Source organism: Stegodyphus dumicola, chromosome 3 (genome assembly GCF_044657685.1).
Source record: "Stegodyphus dumicola isolate Sdum_Otavi_A_Nest chromosome 3, ASM4465768v1".
In the NCBI taxonomy this organism is placed as follows: domain Eukaryota; kingdom Metazoa; phylum Arthropoda; class Arachnida; order Araneae; family Eresidae; genus Stegodyphus; species Stegodyphus dumicola.
In genome coordinates, this window is record NC_140770.1 from 21,067,230 (window position 1) to 21,084,573 (window position 17,344).

The 17,344-nt window shown below is 33.6% G+C and overlaps 1 protein-coding gene and 3 non-coding genes across 4 annotated transcripts in view; 3 read left to right on the forward strand and 1 right to left on the reverse strand.

Annotated features, from left to right (window-relative positions):
- LOC146997926 (uncharacterized) overlaps nucleotides 1–17,344 on the reverse strand; it is a 46,022-nt gene that overhangs the window by 6,707 nt on the left and 21,971 nt on the right. The window lies entirely within an intron of this gene.
- Nucleotides 5,133–5,205, forward strand: TRNAT-CGU (transfer RNA threonine (anticodon CGU)). The gene has a single exon. It is a non-coding gene; the product is annotated as a tRNA-Thr (tRNA).
- On the forward strand, nucleotides 7,208–7,280 carry TRNAF-GAA (transfer RNA phenylalanine (anticodon GAA)). Its single transcript has one exon. It is a non-coding gene; the product is annotated as a tRNA-Phe (tRNA).
- TRNAD-GUC (transfer RNA aspartic acid (anticodon GUC)) lies at nucleotides 7,291–7,362 on the forward strand. The gene has a single exon. It is a non-coding gene; the product is annotated as a tRNA-Asp (tRNA).

The window sequence follows — 17,344 nt, forward strand, 5'->3', positions numbered from 1 at the left end:
ATTTTTTAGTGCTATGGACAAGAAGTCGTATAATTATTTTATTTCGTGCATTTTAGTGCGAATCAAGCAAACAGAAATAAAATAGCCTTTAGATTGAAAAAAATATTGTATTTTAATTTAAAGTGCTTTTTTCCTTTTGAAGTTTATTAAACGTTGTTTCCTGTATTTATTAAACAATAGCATACCGTGTCTATTATACAAACCTGAAACAATAAAAGTTGAGAGCAACAAAAAATGCTGATATTAACGAAATATTTTCGACATACAGTGACGTCGAATGCAATCGTCTGCTTTCTTCAATGTAAGAATTTGACCTTATATATAAATAATACATGTAATGTTTCGCAATGCTATTATTATTTCATACTAGGAGCTTCGCTGCCAGCCTTCGTCTGGCTTTTAAATGTACCGGAAAAATGGCTGAAGGGAACACCAAACGTTAAATTTAAAAACTGCGTAGAATTTTACTCTGCACAACAACTTCATAAACAAATTACAATGAAATAAGCAATATCCCTTAATACAAATATTAATTATCCTAATAAATAAATTAACCAACTTCCCTTTGCATAATCTTAAGAACTCAAATGGTATAAAGAAGGTTAAGAACTTTGTTTCCTAAAAAAAATCCCTCAAAACTTTTCAACATCTTAAAAACAGTGAAATGAGCAATAAATAACACGAATACAAAAAACAAAAAATTCTGAAAAGCAAAGTATATTTAATGATATTTTATCTTATATTTTCAAGATGAAAAAATTACAATGAAATAAACTATATCCCTTAATACTATCCTAATAGAAACTATCCTAATAGAAATTATTAACTATCCTAATAGAAAAATTAACCAACTTTCCGTCGAAGAAAAAAAAAATCATGCAAAACCTTTCAATATCTAGCAAACAGTGAAATAAGCAAAAAATAACATGAAAGCAAACATAAAATTTCGCGCAGAATTTTACTCTTCAGAACAATTTTATCAAAAAAAAAATCAATAAAAATGCATTCTATATATATATAAATGACAATGAGTATGCCAATCTCTTAAAAACAGTGACGTAAGAAATACGATGAAATATTGTTTCCAAACCCATATTTCTAAAAGAATGAAACTATTCAAAATGATGCGATTTCATCAAAAATCCATCAACAACAATAAGACAGGAAAATTGTTGCCAAAATCACATTTTTAAAGATGTGAGATGTGAGAAGTGTACTCGGAAGCTTCATTTAAAAAATCTTTTAAAAATACAAAATTTTCCAAAATTCTTTTTGTAAAAGCAGTCGCAAGGATGAAAGTTTAACGTGTCCAAAAATCAAAGAAAAATAAGCTGTACATTTTTAAAAATAAACGTTTTTAGAAAAAATCCCGTTGAAAAGATGTTAAGCTCCCTTTGTTAAATAAATTCGTATTTAATCGATTTATTGAAACACGAAATTTATTTTAAGTTCGTAAAATAGCTAAGTGCCTACGTTTCATGACGATGTGAAAATGGAGTGTGTAGAGTAAAATCTCGCTTTCCTATAACCCATTGTGTCTCAAAATGACGTGATTTCGTCACAAAACATAAAATAAAAAAATTTGAATACGAATTTCGAAAAAATCGCTTCGAGGTGCACTGGCTCATGTCTAGATGCACCTATGTACCAAATTTCGTAGCCGTAGGTCTATTAGCTTACGCGCAGCGCGAACGAAAGCATACACACACATACAGACAGATTTTTTCTTTTATTATATGTAGAGATTTTGTAAAACTTACGAATTTTGTATTAACAAACTGTACGATTTCAAAGTGAGCAGTGGCAACACTTCTCGAAACAAAGCGGATTTTCATCTGCAACTCGCAAGTTGCCTGTCGGAAAAATGAGTGCCGAAAATTAACGTTTTTCAGACATTTTAATTAGTATCTCCGCTAATTAAAGTCTACAAAGATGAGAATATTCGAAACGGCTTCCCACGAATTTTTGGAATCAAAGGAATCCTCTCTCCACACTCGCCTTCCGGAGGGGATGATGTCACAAACAAACAAATATTTTAATAGTATAGATTAGTTAGCACCGCACGCCATCTAGTAATCAAACGGTGCACGAAGACGATACGGCAGAACATAGTTTTATGAAGGAGATTTGTACATTAAAAATAACCTTTAATTAGATATACAAACTTCTGAATTTCTTCAAGATTGGCAAACCCTTTTACGTTGATTATTTATCAGACTCGTAACTAGTTACCAGATGCAATAGTTATTTAACCTAGACTTATTACGCTGATATAGAATCAAATTCTTGTGCAGCGCATTGCATCAAACTTAAGTGACAGTCATTTATCATTTGACAGAAATTAATTACATTTAGTATGTTTAAAACTCCTGGAAGTTTAAATATCATCATAGTTTCCATATACGAAATCCGTCTGAGTAAAACATTTTACATTAATTCTATATATAAAAGTAGCTAAAACCTCAGTGTCACAGCTAATATTTTCATACAATTCAAATGTATTTTATTTTCATTTTTCATAAGGCAAGCTGTGTTTGGAGGTAAATAAAGATATCATATACAGAATTCATGAAAATAAATAATTAAACAAACATATCGTAAATATTAGAATGTTCGAAGAACAGGAATCGGAGGAAATTTTATAACTCTGCAATACTAATTTCAAAGGTTCGACGACTGCACAGCCTTTTCTTTCAGCTGCCAGGTGTGAAAATGACAAAACACAAGCCTGTGCTCATACCATACCAATGAAAGCTATAGATTAGAAAATACGAGAACTTTTTCATCAAGAAACAAAAACACATTAACTGGCGCCATCTGTAGATGAAAATTGAAAAGTATTACGAAATGACTTTAAAAGCTGAGGATAGGAACTAACAAATTTAGTTCATTAACTAAAACTGAATTCTTGACTAACAATGTTGGACAACAAAAGATTTATATGTTTCCTTTTCCCAACATATGCTTCATGCTTTTCAGTGCGAAGTTTTAAGACACTCTTAATTTTGATGAATGTATGTTAAACCACATTGGCAAGGAATACTGTTCCTTGCCAGTGTGGCAAGAAGGATTTGAAGTTTATGATCATGGCAAAAGAAGAACTTGGAGTTCATGATCATGGCAAAAGAAGAACTTGGAGTTCATGATCATGGCAAAAGTAGGACTTGGAGTTCATGATCATGGCAAAAGAAGAACTTGGAGTTCATGATCATGGCAAAAGAACTTGGAGTTCATGATCATGGCAAAAGAAGAACTTGGAGTTTATGATCGTGGCAAAAGAAGAACTTGGAGTTCATGATCATGGCAAAAGAAGGACTTGAAGTTCATATCTCGAATGTGATTTTAAGTATGGAACTTCGAATTTTATTCATAGGAGACAAAAGACACGGAAAAAACTTCCTAAAATGCGTGCAGTTTTATAGCTAATAGACAGACAAAATTGTTGGAGCGAGACAGCTTCCGACCTAATGCAACCTCGAGGGTGCCAAACAGGATTAATACCGCCCCGCCCTTGGATCAATCTCCATGTAACGACCACATAGGGCAAGGGCAGACAAGACAGTACCAGTAAGGTCCCTGCCGAGCCTTACTTTGTCCTGAGAGCCCCCAGGCCTCCTGTGAAGTCTGTTATTATGCCCCCGTGGTTGAGACTACCTAGGTACCGATCCAAAGCAGAACTTCCCAGGTTTTTGCCTGAGTCACCCCCGGGGGGAACTAATAGATAGACAGAATAGAATAGACAGATAGACTTGAGATAAGAATTTAGCCTTTTAGTCAATAACAGTAGATAGCCTCTGTAAATAACAACTACTTTTAAGCAGTTTAAATCTTGATGAAGAGCCGACTTAGAGCAACAAACTTGGATTGCTCCGAAAACGAAAGTATAAAAGGAAGCTAACTTCCATTTATTCGAATGACAGAACATGATGTGTAGTGTAAAGCAAACAAATTAAGGTTTGCGGTATATAATAGTACTGAAATTAGACTATTTTGTGCTACGAAATGGGAAGTCTGACCTGCCACATTTTCACTCCGAATTCCATTTTGATTGTGGTAACGGATATTGGCTAAAAAAGCTATAAATAGACCAGTTTCAAAGTTCCTGCATGTCACCATCAACTCCTTCCCTCTTGGACCTACGGTTCGGACTGAGTACAGACCTGGTGACAGCCGGAAGAAATCATGCATTTTGCTTGATAATCATGGCAAAAGAAGAACTTGGAACTCCTTGAAGGCTTCAAGGCATGCCTGGTTATTTTCTGCATCACGCCGATTCGGCGCCACAATTCTCATTAGCAAATCTTCTTGCTTCTTCATACAATTGCTTATTTTCATACCAGTGAAAGTGTTTAATATTTCCTTTTTGAAGAGATATCTTTCTCGTCACGTACACTGTTAATATGAAGAAGAATCCGTAAATTCAGAATTGAAGCCTGTGGCAAATTCTGTACGCCATACTCACGAGATCGACCAAGCAGCGCCATTTTGTTAAGAAATAACTGGACATTTTTCTTTCATTCCAAGTCCTATAGTATCTGCAAGGAAGATGTCAAAATCTAGTTAGTGACTTTAGCGATGTGTCAAGATTTAACTTCCTTCGATGTTCTGTTCTACTAAGATGAACTCGCGAGTGTGATTATGTGACTGGTGTTATCTAGGTCTCTTGTGACTAAATACACATCTTAATTTCTGCGACAACATTAATGTTCTGAATAAATACGTGTTTCACCGGTGAAGATATTACGTGTTCTTTTTTCCTGTCTGGGTATGTCAACATTTATCTTTTATCCAATTTTAGGTTACTAAGCCACACCAGAATAAAATTTTAATATTCTCTTTATTCAGGGTTATTTCGCCACCACTGCAAAAAAAAAGATATTTAAAATACCTATCTCTGAATCATTCACTACCATTTTGGTACCGTGACTATTAAATTTTACAATATTTTAAATTATCTCTTCTTGTTGGCTTCGTAGGCATAGTAAATTTTACAACAAGTTGTCACGGAACGAAAGGAAATTGGATGTTTCACCTTCAAGTGAACTGAATTTCAGGATCAAAGGAATATATTATTGACAGAACTTATTTAATTAAAAAAATCTTATACGGTAATCCTTCCGCCTTCTTAGCATGCCTTCGTGGTGTAGTGGTCAGCACGCTCGACGCGTACTCGAGAGGTCCGTGGTTCGAGTCCCGGCGAGGGCGTTGCTCATTTTTCATTACTCCTTCTTCAAAATAACCTAATATCTCTACAGTGTAACTGCAGATATGTGCTGTTAATGCGATTATTCCTATTAAATGTGTAATAAATAAGACGAATATATATTTTCCTTCTCGATAGATAGATAGATAAATAGATTAAATTATCACTTCTTAAAACAAAAAATGTTTTCAAAGGACATTACGCATATAAATAAAAAATCTGATGTGTACATCACATGACTTCCTTGTATTGCAATATTAAATTATACGCAATTTTTCTTGCATTTCATTTAAACTGTTTGGATTGAATTAAATCTACTTCGCCGACGGCGCATAAACCACAATAGAATAAATACATTCTTTAAAATTCACTCTAGTATTTGTTTACCATAGCGACACTCTGGCGCTAGATTCACTTAACAGTATTAATAATTATGTAACAGTTAACTTATATAATAATTATATAACGGAAACTAAGTTAACTGTTATATAATACAATAATTATATAACAGTTAACGTATATATTTCGTTCATATTATAACTCATGCACAAAATTTATATCATTTAAAGAATAGAATTATCTAATCGTTGCCACATGTTCTGTTCAAAAACTATAATAAAGCTAGAACGATGTATAAAAGAAATTAAGCAAACAAAACAAAAAAGAAACAGTTTTTCACACACGATTGAGTATTTCTCATTCAATTAATTCAGATCACACTTGCGAGATCACTTTGCGAGAAGGCAAAAATACATAAAAACTCAAAATATCTGTAATAAAAATTACGAAGTAAATCTCAAACACTTATTTCCTCGAAAAAATTCCAGAAAGAATTAAGCATGATTTAATTGGCAATATTAAATGAATGCGTTATCTTTGTTGTTGCGAAGCTAAGTTTCTCTAGATTGGCAACAAATCCACTAGTCTCCTGTTTCAAATGTAAACATCAATGGCCGCCATTAAAAACAGGCTTAGCGGCAATTAAACAACTTTAAAATTGCTGATAATTCTTCTAAAAATATTGCACACAGATTTACTAAAGGCATAAAATCCTTAACCGGAAGATAAAAACAACATAATTCAATCATTCTTAAAGCAAAAAATGTACAATTTACAAACATATAAGAGTAAAGAAACTGAGATCACTGAGCCGGGTAACAGAGTGGATATATATATAAATATATTTATATACGTTTGGTGCGGCCGATGGCAACCAAAATACGAGGTGCACATCTACATGTTATAGCAGTCCTATATACAAAATTTCAACATTCTGAGGCTACTCGTTTTTGAGTTATGCGAGATACGTACGTACGTACATACGTTCGGACAGACGCCACGAAAAATTCTCTTCAGAGTTAATTTTAGAGCAGTTTTATAATTTTTTTGAAGGAAAGGAGTCTTTTATTCTGTCCTTACGTACAGATAACACGCAAAAACATCGTTAAATTCCATTCGATAGCGGTCAAAATGGATATTTTCGTTGAAATATGCTGCCTGAAACTTTTCGCGATTACAATACTTCCTTTTTACTTCGTACAAGGAAGTAAAAAGGACGAAATGCTTCATATACTTAATATTTCGTCCAATTGATACTTTCTTTTTTCCGAATATTAATTATAGTATGGGTTCCACGTTCTTCGAATAAATTCTGAAATTTCTTTTTACAAATTTTCTCTAATCCAGTCTAATTTCGCATCAAATATAAATAATACTTAATTAAGAAGTTCTATACCAGTGTAATTTTAGAAAATGTTTGAAAGCGCCATTTAATTGGTAATTTTAGGAAATGTTTGTTACTGTGCCATTGCTGTAATTCAGGTATAATGATAACTAAAATATTTACTGAAATAGCGCAACAATATCTTATCTAGATATATATTTCTCACTAATATTCAAGTCACAAAAATAATCGCTAAACTAAAAATGGAAATACTGTAACATTATCTTATCAACAGAAAGTCTAGATACGCACTATTCAATAATAAGGCTTCCTAACGACGTGCCGAAATAGCTCAGTTGGGAGAGCGTTAGACTGAAGATCTAAAGGTCCCTGGTTCGATCCCGGGTTTCGGCAGTGCCCATGATCCTCGGTAGTATAGTGGTGAGTATCCCCGCCTGTCACGCGGGAGACCGGGGTTCGATTCCCCGCCGGGGAGAGATTTTTAATGTATTTTTAATTTACTTAAACGATATCAATTCCTCCTCTTTACTTACATATTTAAAATAGTTGTAAAATCATATAATAAATAGAAGATAAATTCATATAATTTACAATGTAGTAAAAATTTTCGAAAACACGATTTCGAGAATAAAATAATTTTGCTTCAAAATTGCTGAAATAAGTTGCATGTAAAGGAATTTAGCATGCAGTAATTCTGAAAAATTATTTTATTTCATATTCTCAGAATACCTAATTCAGTACCTTAAGTTTCTTGAAGTAGATAAATCTAAAAATGTTTAAATTCCACCTTCAACTGATTTTCTACACTTCTTCTCTATACTAAAAAAAAAAAAAAAAAAAATCTGAAATGTTTCAGATTTTCAATTACGTCCAAAGGAGCGTTTTTTAACATTTTGTGTGTTACCTTTCTTTATTAAATATCATGTTCCTCGCACTTAAACCATAAGATCCAGTGCAACAGCAATATCGCAAAATAGTTTTAAAAGGAGCATATCTTTAGAATTTCCGATACAGAGACTCACGCGCTGGAGATAAAAATGTTTTTTCTGCACAACGTTGCCATTGCTCGCTTTGAAATCCTTGAGTTTGTTAATCAAAAATTCGTCAAAGTTTTAAAAAATAGGAAATCGATCATAAAACAAATTTCAAATTTCAAATTTGGTCTTCCACATGCTCATATTCGTTGGAGGATTACGTTATTCAAAATTCGATGACTCTATGTACCGTTGTTTTATCACAATACGAGAAATATACATACATTTATGCAGATTTTTCGTTATTTAATTTCTTCAAATATAATGCAGGACTCTAACATTTTGTGGCAACAGTTTGAAAAGTGAACCGACATTTATGAGTCCGACGCAGAATGCCAAAACGAAACTAATAGTCCTTCGGGATTCAAATCCCTTTGGACTAAAAAAAAAAAAAAACATTCAGAAGCGCTATTGTTTCCGATTTAGATTTTCGAACATATGCATGATTTTTCTTCGATATTATGTAAATGCTTTACTCAATAGAACATAATTTAATCATTTAAAACATTATTTTATTTGGATTTCTAAATTAGTAAATGTTATTTCATGCCAAAATTGTTCAAAATTAAATAAGTTTTAAATAGTTATGAAAAGACAGCGATTTAAAGGCACTAAATTCACATTTTAAACAATTAAAAATTTCTTTTTTTTATCTGACGATATATCTATTTGATATAAATAAAACACATATAAATTTAAGCATAAACATCTGATTAATCTTTTTTAAAATTCGCGGATTTTATTTATTTATTTCTTTTATTAATAGAAGCTAAATAATAATATATGTCAATTAACTGAAAGAGATCCTTTGTTTTTTTAATTCTTTATGCTATACACCCTTTAATTTTTCTAATTTTTTTTATAATTTTAAAACTTTTGATTGTAAAACTTTCTTTGAGATGTTAGATAATAATGTAAGGATTTAGGATTTCAGTTTTTAACTCAAAGGGGCAATATGCCCAGCAGGACAATTCATTTTGTTTTGGCATTTTGCGTTGATTCGCTACAAACGGCGAAACACTTTTTAAATTGTTGCCACCAAATATTAGATCCCTGTATTATATTTAAAGAAATTAAATAGCGAAGAATCTGTATAAATGTATGTATGTTTTTCGCATTGTGATAAAAACAACATTACCTAGAGCCATTAAATTTTGAAAAAGTACATCTCCACCCGAATATGGGTATCTGGAAACCCAAATTTGGAATTTGTTTCATTACGTATTTCATATTTTGTAAAGCATTTGCAAGTTTTTGATTAAGAAACTCAACGATTTCAAAGCAAGCAATGGCAACACTGCTCGGGAGGGGGGGTAACATTTTTATTTTCAGCGCGCGTGACTGTATATCGGAAATTCTAAAGATATGCTCATTTTAAAATTATTTTGCGATATCGCTCTAGGACTGAATTTTATGGTTTAAATGCGAAGAACATGATATTTAATAAACAAAGCTAACACACAAAAGGTTAAAAAAACGCTCGTTTGAGCGTAGTATTTAATCTGAAAACTTTCAGATTTTTTTTTTTTTTTTTTTTTTTTTTAACCTCTCTCAAAGACAGTTAAGCATTGCCAATTTAAGCAGCTCTCTTTATGCGTAAATAGAATTTTACATTTTGTTTCTTGAATCTCCCAGGCAGACATTATTAGACCAGAAAGAATATCATAACTGTGTAGCTGAAAACCTTCTTGGGAGTTAAAAAAAGATCTAAATGTAAAGACCATATTATAATCCTCAAATGTCCTATGTTATTTTTATACGCGTTAAAACAGCAGAAATATAGATAATGCTTACCAAATACGTCATTCAGTACAACATCTTGACCATTTCCTGAAGGACGTTACTCATAAATAAGGATCTTATCTTATGAACATCGCTGAGAAAAATCTCAAATTTATGAATACAGTACAAAGTTTTTAATCCGGACTCTTCGGGACTTCGGCGATTCCGGATTAGGGGTTTTTCCGGATTATAGAACATCAATTTAAATCTGGTAAGATGGCATGCAGAAATTATAAAATTAAAAATATGAAACCGTAATTTATGAAATAAAGAGCAATTATGATCTAAAGGGTATCAAAATTTACAAAAAAAGTTTCATATTTATTTGTTTACTTTATTAAACATTTCTTTCAATGTAAGTAGTTTAAGTTGCTCCATTTTATGTGCTAATACTTTCTCTTTAATTCTATAAGCAGACATAATTTCTTGTTTAGTTACAAAGTTCCGCGTTCAAATCCTGTAATTGCTGCGCCGAGAATACCGACTAACTTGTCAATCGAAATTTTTTTCGTTTTCACTAACACCTCTGTCACTTTCTTCATGCCTTTATCTATTTTTTGCAGCAATTCCATTTTTGTTTGATGGACATCGAAACATGCTTTCGCTTTGTAGATCCTTTGGCAGCTCCAGAATCGGAAACTCTTTTTGACATAATCGAAAGTTCAAGCTTACTTTTATAAAATTGCTCTAACAGTCTGCAAAAAATAATAAGCCGGATCCAATTAGAAGATTAAGGAACAACACAATCTGCAACATTAACTGAAATAGATAATTTTAGCCTAGCTAATACCGTCCGTTATACGTTAAACGCGCATGCGTAAACATATTATGCACATGCGTAAACGCTACGCATGCGCAGAACGTTTGTAGCTTTGAAGTCCGGATTATGGATCATTCCTGATTACGGAACCCCGGATTAAAGATTTTGTACTGTATAACATTTGCTTGAAAGCAGTAGATAGGTCGAGTATCATCAAATATATTAGAGAGATGTATTCTGCTTCCTGTTTTTATTTTAAATGTTGAGGCTAGGTAACGCATCTTCTCGATAAAGTAGTTACTAAATACAAATAAAGGTAAACGAAAACAAATATATATATATCACAGGGGATTTACAAATAAATATTAATAAGGGGATACAAAGAAATTAAGATGCCGAATATTTTGCATGATAAAATTCCCAATAGTTTTAATTTTAAAAAAAAAATATGTCCCTATTATCTATATATTCAAAAGTTCAGAACCATCATGCAATGCAAAATATCTTCTCCATAAAAGCATTACAAAATGCAAACAAAGGTAAAGGAGAAGAAAAATGTACTTCGAAATGCACGCGCATAATCATGAATCCCACTTAGGTACCATACTCGTGCGCAATAGCGTACACTCGGCAATTTGTATGCTCGTGGTCCTTCAAGACATTCCCCGTCTCTCTAATAAAATGGCTAGATGCAAACGTACGGATGACAGAATGAGAAGGATTATTGCTTGTAGATTGCAGACAGGCCAATCACAAGCGGCTACAGAGTTCAATGTACCGCCCATTGTCGTCTGAAACTTGTGGAACAGTTCAGGCGACTGCCTCTGTAGCAAGAAGACTGGACTGCGCCTTAGACCAGACTTCAGAGAAGTACAGTGTTTTTTATAGATGAGTCAAGATTCAGGCTGCACACTGATTCTCCGCGTGCCTGTAACAGGAGAAAGCGTGAAAAACGATACCATTCCAACCTCATCAGGGAGAAGATCATTAGGGTGATGGAGGTGTAATTACGTTGGGCAGACATTATGTTGGACCACCGCTAGTCGCTGCATTTACTTGACAAAGACTCCCTGAGTTCTATGAGGTACAGAGATGTTATATCCTTATGTTTGACTTTTCAGGAGTGCAGCTTGTGCTGGGTTCCTCTTAGTGGACGACAGCACCCGTCCACATAAGGATCAGGTGGTCACCGTTAATCTTTAATAAATATAACTCACTGCCTTATATCCCACTTTTCACCAGCATTGATCCTCGGTCCCTGCTAATGCACAACAGCACTTGTCTGCGTAGGAGTCAGCTGGTCGATAATTACCAGGAAAGTCCGGGTAGTCAGTCACTCATGAACTGGCCAGCCAGATTCTTTGACCTTAATCCTATAGAATATGACTGGAACGCTCTTCGGAGGGCAATCCCCATCTGAGAATCCCGAGACAGGGCCTTGTCAACAGAATCTTGTCCAGTACGCCGTCACGCTGCGGAACCTGTCTGGCTGTGAGAAAGGACCATAGTCCCTGTTAGATTCATTTTCAGTCTTATATCACAACGTGGATTTTGAACATCCCTGGACTAAGAGCTTTACTCATGAATACTCATGATTACTCATAATTAAAGACTACTATATAATGATATTTACTATATAATCATGTGTACATCCTATATTCTTCATTTTCAAACCAAATTTGCAATGAATCGTGAAAGTTTCGCTCTGAAAACCGTACCAGAAAAACAAACTATCTATGTAGGTCTTCCCAAATAAGATTGGCATCAAAATAGTATTTTTGCACATCTAACAGCAGCAAGAACCTTTTTTCCGAAGTTCTGACGCTGAGAAGACAGCAGAATGTTGTGGCAAGAAAGATAAAAATCGTTGTATACATGGAAATTTGGAAAGCATTTTAAAGAAAATTCCGAATGAGAAAATATATGTAAAATATAAAAGTACGATGGCTTTGCTCTGCGCGAACAGGCCACTAGATTCCTTTCCGCAATTTTAGGATCTTTTCCTAGACCAGTACTTTCGAGAACATTCTAGCATGTTGCATAACCGCTAGTATAAATACAGGATACGAGCCATTTTTCGTCAAATTGCTTTCTTCTATTGCTGCTACCAGACCTTGCTGCTGCTCTACCTATCTGTCTTCCCTTTGTTAGAACAGTTATGACGTAGAAAGTCTAAATTTAATCTTACTTAGTTTAAATCACTATCGAATATGTAATTTGGAGAATTTCATCCAAAGGAAAATAATATGCGGTGAGAATTGAATAAAAATGTGGAATTTAAAAAGCCTTCTTTGTGATTTTGCAGCATTCCACTCAGCCATAACATTGTCCGGACTATGATGTAGTTATATTGTTTAGCTTTGTTATTCCGGTGCCTGCCTGCCAAAATATTACATATATAAAGTATAAAAGATGACTATTTCGTTGCATTTTATTATTTTATTTTCGACTTGATCGTGAATGTGAGGCCATTAAATCTTCTTTTCCGCTTAAAACAAAGTAAAGGTATCTTCAGTGTAGTGGTACCAAACAGGGAAGTTTAACATTTCAAATAATTTGGGCTCGTTATAATGCATATATACATCAGCAAGAAAGGACTGAAAAGGCTTCCCGTGGCTAATCCCTCTGTCTGGTGACAATACTTATTGAAAAAAAGTTGAAAAAAAAAAAACATTGTTTGCTTCAAAGAGGAGTAAAGGAAATTAAGTCCCCAATTTCTATACAAGAAAAATGAAATTCTCTCATGAACTGGCCAGTCTATTTTTTATGAAATAGACTGGTCAGTTCATTATTAAATGTTATTATTAAATCTTCATCATTAATATTAGGTTCATTATTAAATGTAATTATTAATCTAAAGACAGATTCAATAATGAACAGAAAGAAGACAGATTTAATAATGATTTCATTATCAAATTTATTATATGAACTGGCCAGATTATGGAGTCTATTTTTTAGAAAATTATGCGTACCTTTAACTAGAACATTAGTGAATAACGATATTACTTTAAAAGTAACCATGAGGAAATGTCTAACGAAAATATTTTTAAAAAAATTTTTATAAAAAAATAAACATCCTTGAAAAATATTAATTTCTGAAATTTCATCATGGTTTCTTTAAGCTAAACATAGAGTAGATGTTACACGTTTAGCTAACTTACATAAAAAAGATATCATACGTTAAGCTAACTTGGACAGAAAAGAACCACATGAACTTACATATTGTTACGTTTTTTTTTTCTTCTGACACCAGTTGTTACGTTATTTTCTTCCTTCACGTTCGTACGGGGTTCGTAGATTTGGAGTAAATAATGACGACACTTGATGATGAAGTATCGAAACACACTCTATTTACCAATATTAATCAAGAGAGCTCCAAAGCACTTTTTCAGTCGTCGAAGATCTACTATGAACACGCTGGAACAATCAGCGACACAGCTTTCACACTGTCAGGCAATAACAGAGACAGCATCACTGCAAAGCACCAGAGTACAGCTCCCGACTCTGCTCGGTCGTTCTCGGAACTCCACGTACTCTCGAGACTCTCCACGCTACAACTCGCGATGCACTCGACGACACACAGAGCACAGCTTCCGACTCTTCTGTTCAGTCGTTCCCGGAGCTTAACACACTCTCTCGACGATGCACTAACCGCGATACACTAAGAGACTCTTCGATGCACTCGACGACTCACTTGGCACTCGCTGCCCGGCTGTCAACTCGATCGACTCCGCACGGACTGACTAACTCGAGACTCACTATCTCGCACTCTAGACGAGACACTCTCAAGGCACACTCTCTGACTGCGGGCCAGCAGGGTTTATATAGCTTTCGGCTTGTGTTCGAGAACATTCTGGTCTAAACCGGTAAGAATTCTTTCTGGAAGGTTCTCCATCTGTCCATGGTATATCGTCAAATGGGCGGTTTCTCGCCAAATATGGCAACCCTGCCTTCCTTACTATTTTATGGCAACCTTAAAACTGCTTTGCAGAGAATCCATCTTACCGCGCCTGTACTTTTCGTAACAATATAATTTTGCTATACATATGGCTTACACATGATTGTCAAGTCTAGTAGGTGGTTCGAAATAAGCGGAGAATTTTTTTTTCTTTTATCAGCATTGACTATTTATTATTCCCATCATTCAGGAGAACATTTAGCTATAATTATGATTTGCTAACGCTCGTGGAATCGACAAAAAGGAGAAATTATATATTTGGTTGAAGAAAAGCTCTCGGACAGTTATAAGCGAAGCCATTATTAAAGTCAAAATCGATAAGTGTATTTTCTCTCGCAGTGAAATAAATATTAAGTGTTGTTTTCGATTTCACTAAGCAATAGTTTGCAGACTCATTACTAAATAAACGAGTACAATATTCATAAACTCAAATGTATTAAATGCCTGGTATTATTAGATACATATTTGAACAGCAAAAATAACTTATTACCGAATGGTATAATACAGCAATGCGCCTACTCGTTCTTGGCTTTAAAAATTAAGTCAGAATCCTTTTGTTGCATGTTATCTCATATTCCTTGTGTACAGAATTGCATAGAAAGACATCTGCGGAAACTTTTGTTGTTGTTTACGTATACCGAAAACTAATGAATATTATGCCATTAGATTTTAAACTCTTGAACTAATATTTTTTAACAATGTCTCCAATGTTCTGGCGTCTAAGGTCTATTCCAATCCAACTTTACCTTCGGCCTTTAAAGAAATTATATTTTAGTTCTGGTTTCATCAACAGATGGCGCCACTTGCTTATTCTTGTCCAGGCTTTCTTATCTTATTTAATCATTATTTCCTATCTTGTTCATTTGCGGTTTTGCAGCTGAGGATGGTGGTTCGGTAAAACCATCGAAACTAGTCCTATGAAAATTTTGAAAATATAACGCTGATTTTTGTTGTTTGATTTCTGAATTAGTATATTCTCGATTTCAAATAAACGGCCATGACTTAATAGAGACGCTTAAAAGCAAAATGTCTTGAAATTAAATACAGCTATTTGGATATACCAAAGCGCCATGAGGGTTATTTGCCAAAAGGGAGGGATGCCTCTGTGGAGGATATTCTAAGGAAAGTTGGTTCGTATTCACATTAAATCTAGGAATCTCAAATCAGTCAGAAAATGATTTTTTGTAAAGCAAATATATTAAAAAATAATTTCAGTCCACGCTCTTAGGTAAGCATTCAAATTAGTATTAGTTTTAAACAAAATCTGCACTCCTAGAATGCTAATTAATAAGTTTCAGATCTTTTTGTCGTTGCAATGATTTCTATGGTTAAAGTACACTTGAAATTTTACCCTTACACGGATCTGAACATTTAATATAAATGGTGCCTATTAATTTCTTTTCGATTGGTTTCCAAATAAGATTATACCTCAACGGTTCCATGTGTTCTTCATTATTTAATTAGGTATGGGGGCGGAAGTGCAGTCGTCAATGAGTTCACTGTTTGCTTAGGAAGTTTGGGGCAATTACCGGAGTGGATCTAACATTGTGGCTAATTTAAAAGTACTGTGTCTGGAAACCAGTTTTCGAACTGAATTAGATGTGCCTACCCCCAAGATAAAGTTGGTAATAGGTAAAATCTCATCATGTCTTCACGTTAATTCCCATTATCTCGCAACATTTCGTTTAGAGTTAAACCAAAGAAATCCTAATCTGATCAATTGTTGAAGTTCACTTTTATTAGATGATCTGCTATGTAAAAATGATTAGCACGCTATCTGCCGAGACGTCAATGCCATGGTAAAAAATTACCTACCAAAAACTGCCTTATATTCAAAACGAGAAGAGGATTAAGAAAGGTTTCACATGGTATTGTCTGTTCCTTTATTGCAGGTGTGGAAGGCCTATCTTAAAATTAACTAGTGTTCTGCGAATTTAGTCAACTATAGCCCAGACTAGAAAACCTCCCTCTGGAATAAATATCTAAAATTTTTACGCACTTTCGTTCAGTTTCTAGTTGGATTCAAACAGATTATGTTGTCATGTTGATTATGGTAATAATATAACAAAAATAAATAATGATAAGTATATGAAATTAAAATAACCGTCTTGTAAATTATTAAAAAGACATTTCTGGCGGTTTTTCTCGTTATTATTTCTTTTAATTTAAATACATCGACCATTTTCCTAATCGATATATTTCATACAATGCCCTTTAAAAGTGTTTTAGAACTTATCTTTAAAAGGATTTATGATGGTATCTGAGAGATCTGCAGGAGTGTTTTAGAACACTATCTCGTGAGATAAGTATATGAATTAAAATAACCATCTTGTAAATTATTAAAAAGACATTTCTGACGGTTTTTCTGATTATTATTTCTTTTAATTTAAACACACCAACAATTTTCCTAATTGAAATATTTCATACAATGCCCTTTAAAAATGTTTTAGAACTTATCTTTAAAAGAATTTATGATGGTATGTGAGAGATCTGAAGGAATGTTTTGGAACACTATCTTGTGAGAATCATATAATACAAAATATTCGAAAAGACTAAAAATTTGAAAATTTGAATTATTCGAAAAGACATTCTCGAAAATTCTAAAAATGTGTACGATGCAAGCTTTCTCAGACTTGTCCAAAGAGACAGTAAAGAAATTATTTGTAACCAAAAAATTAGGGTTTTGCAGGGGCGATTTCTGGCTAATTTAGAAATGGATGTTTTCAGAAAGCCCATCTTAGAAGCCCAAGCAGTAATTTTTCTCGAAGATTCTAGAAATGCCTACCCTCTCTCTTTGAACAACCCTGTAAAATAGAAGCGTGTGGGTTGTCGATAAGTCAAGATACTTGCCCTTTTTTATGCTGTTTTCTGCTTGGTGAATACCAATTTGCGAGGTACTTTGGTTACTTGCAATATTTTTAGA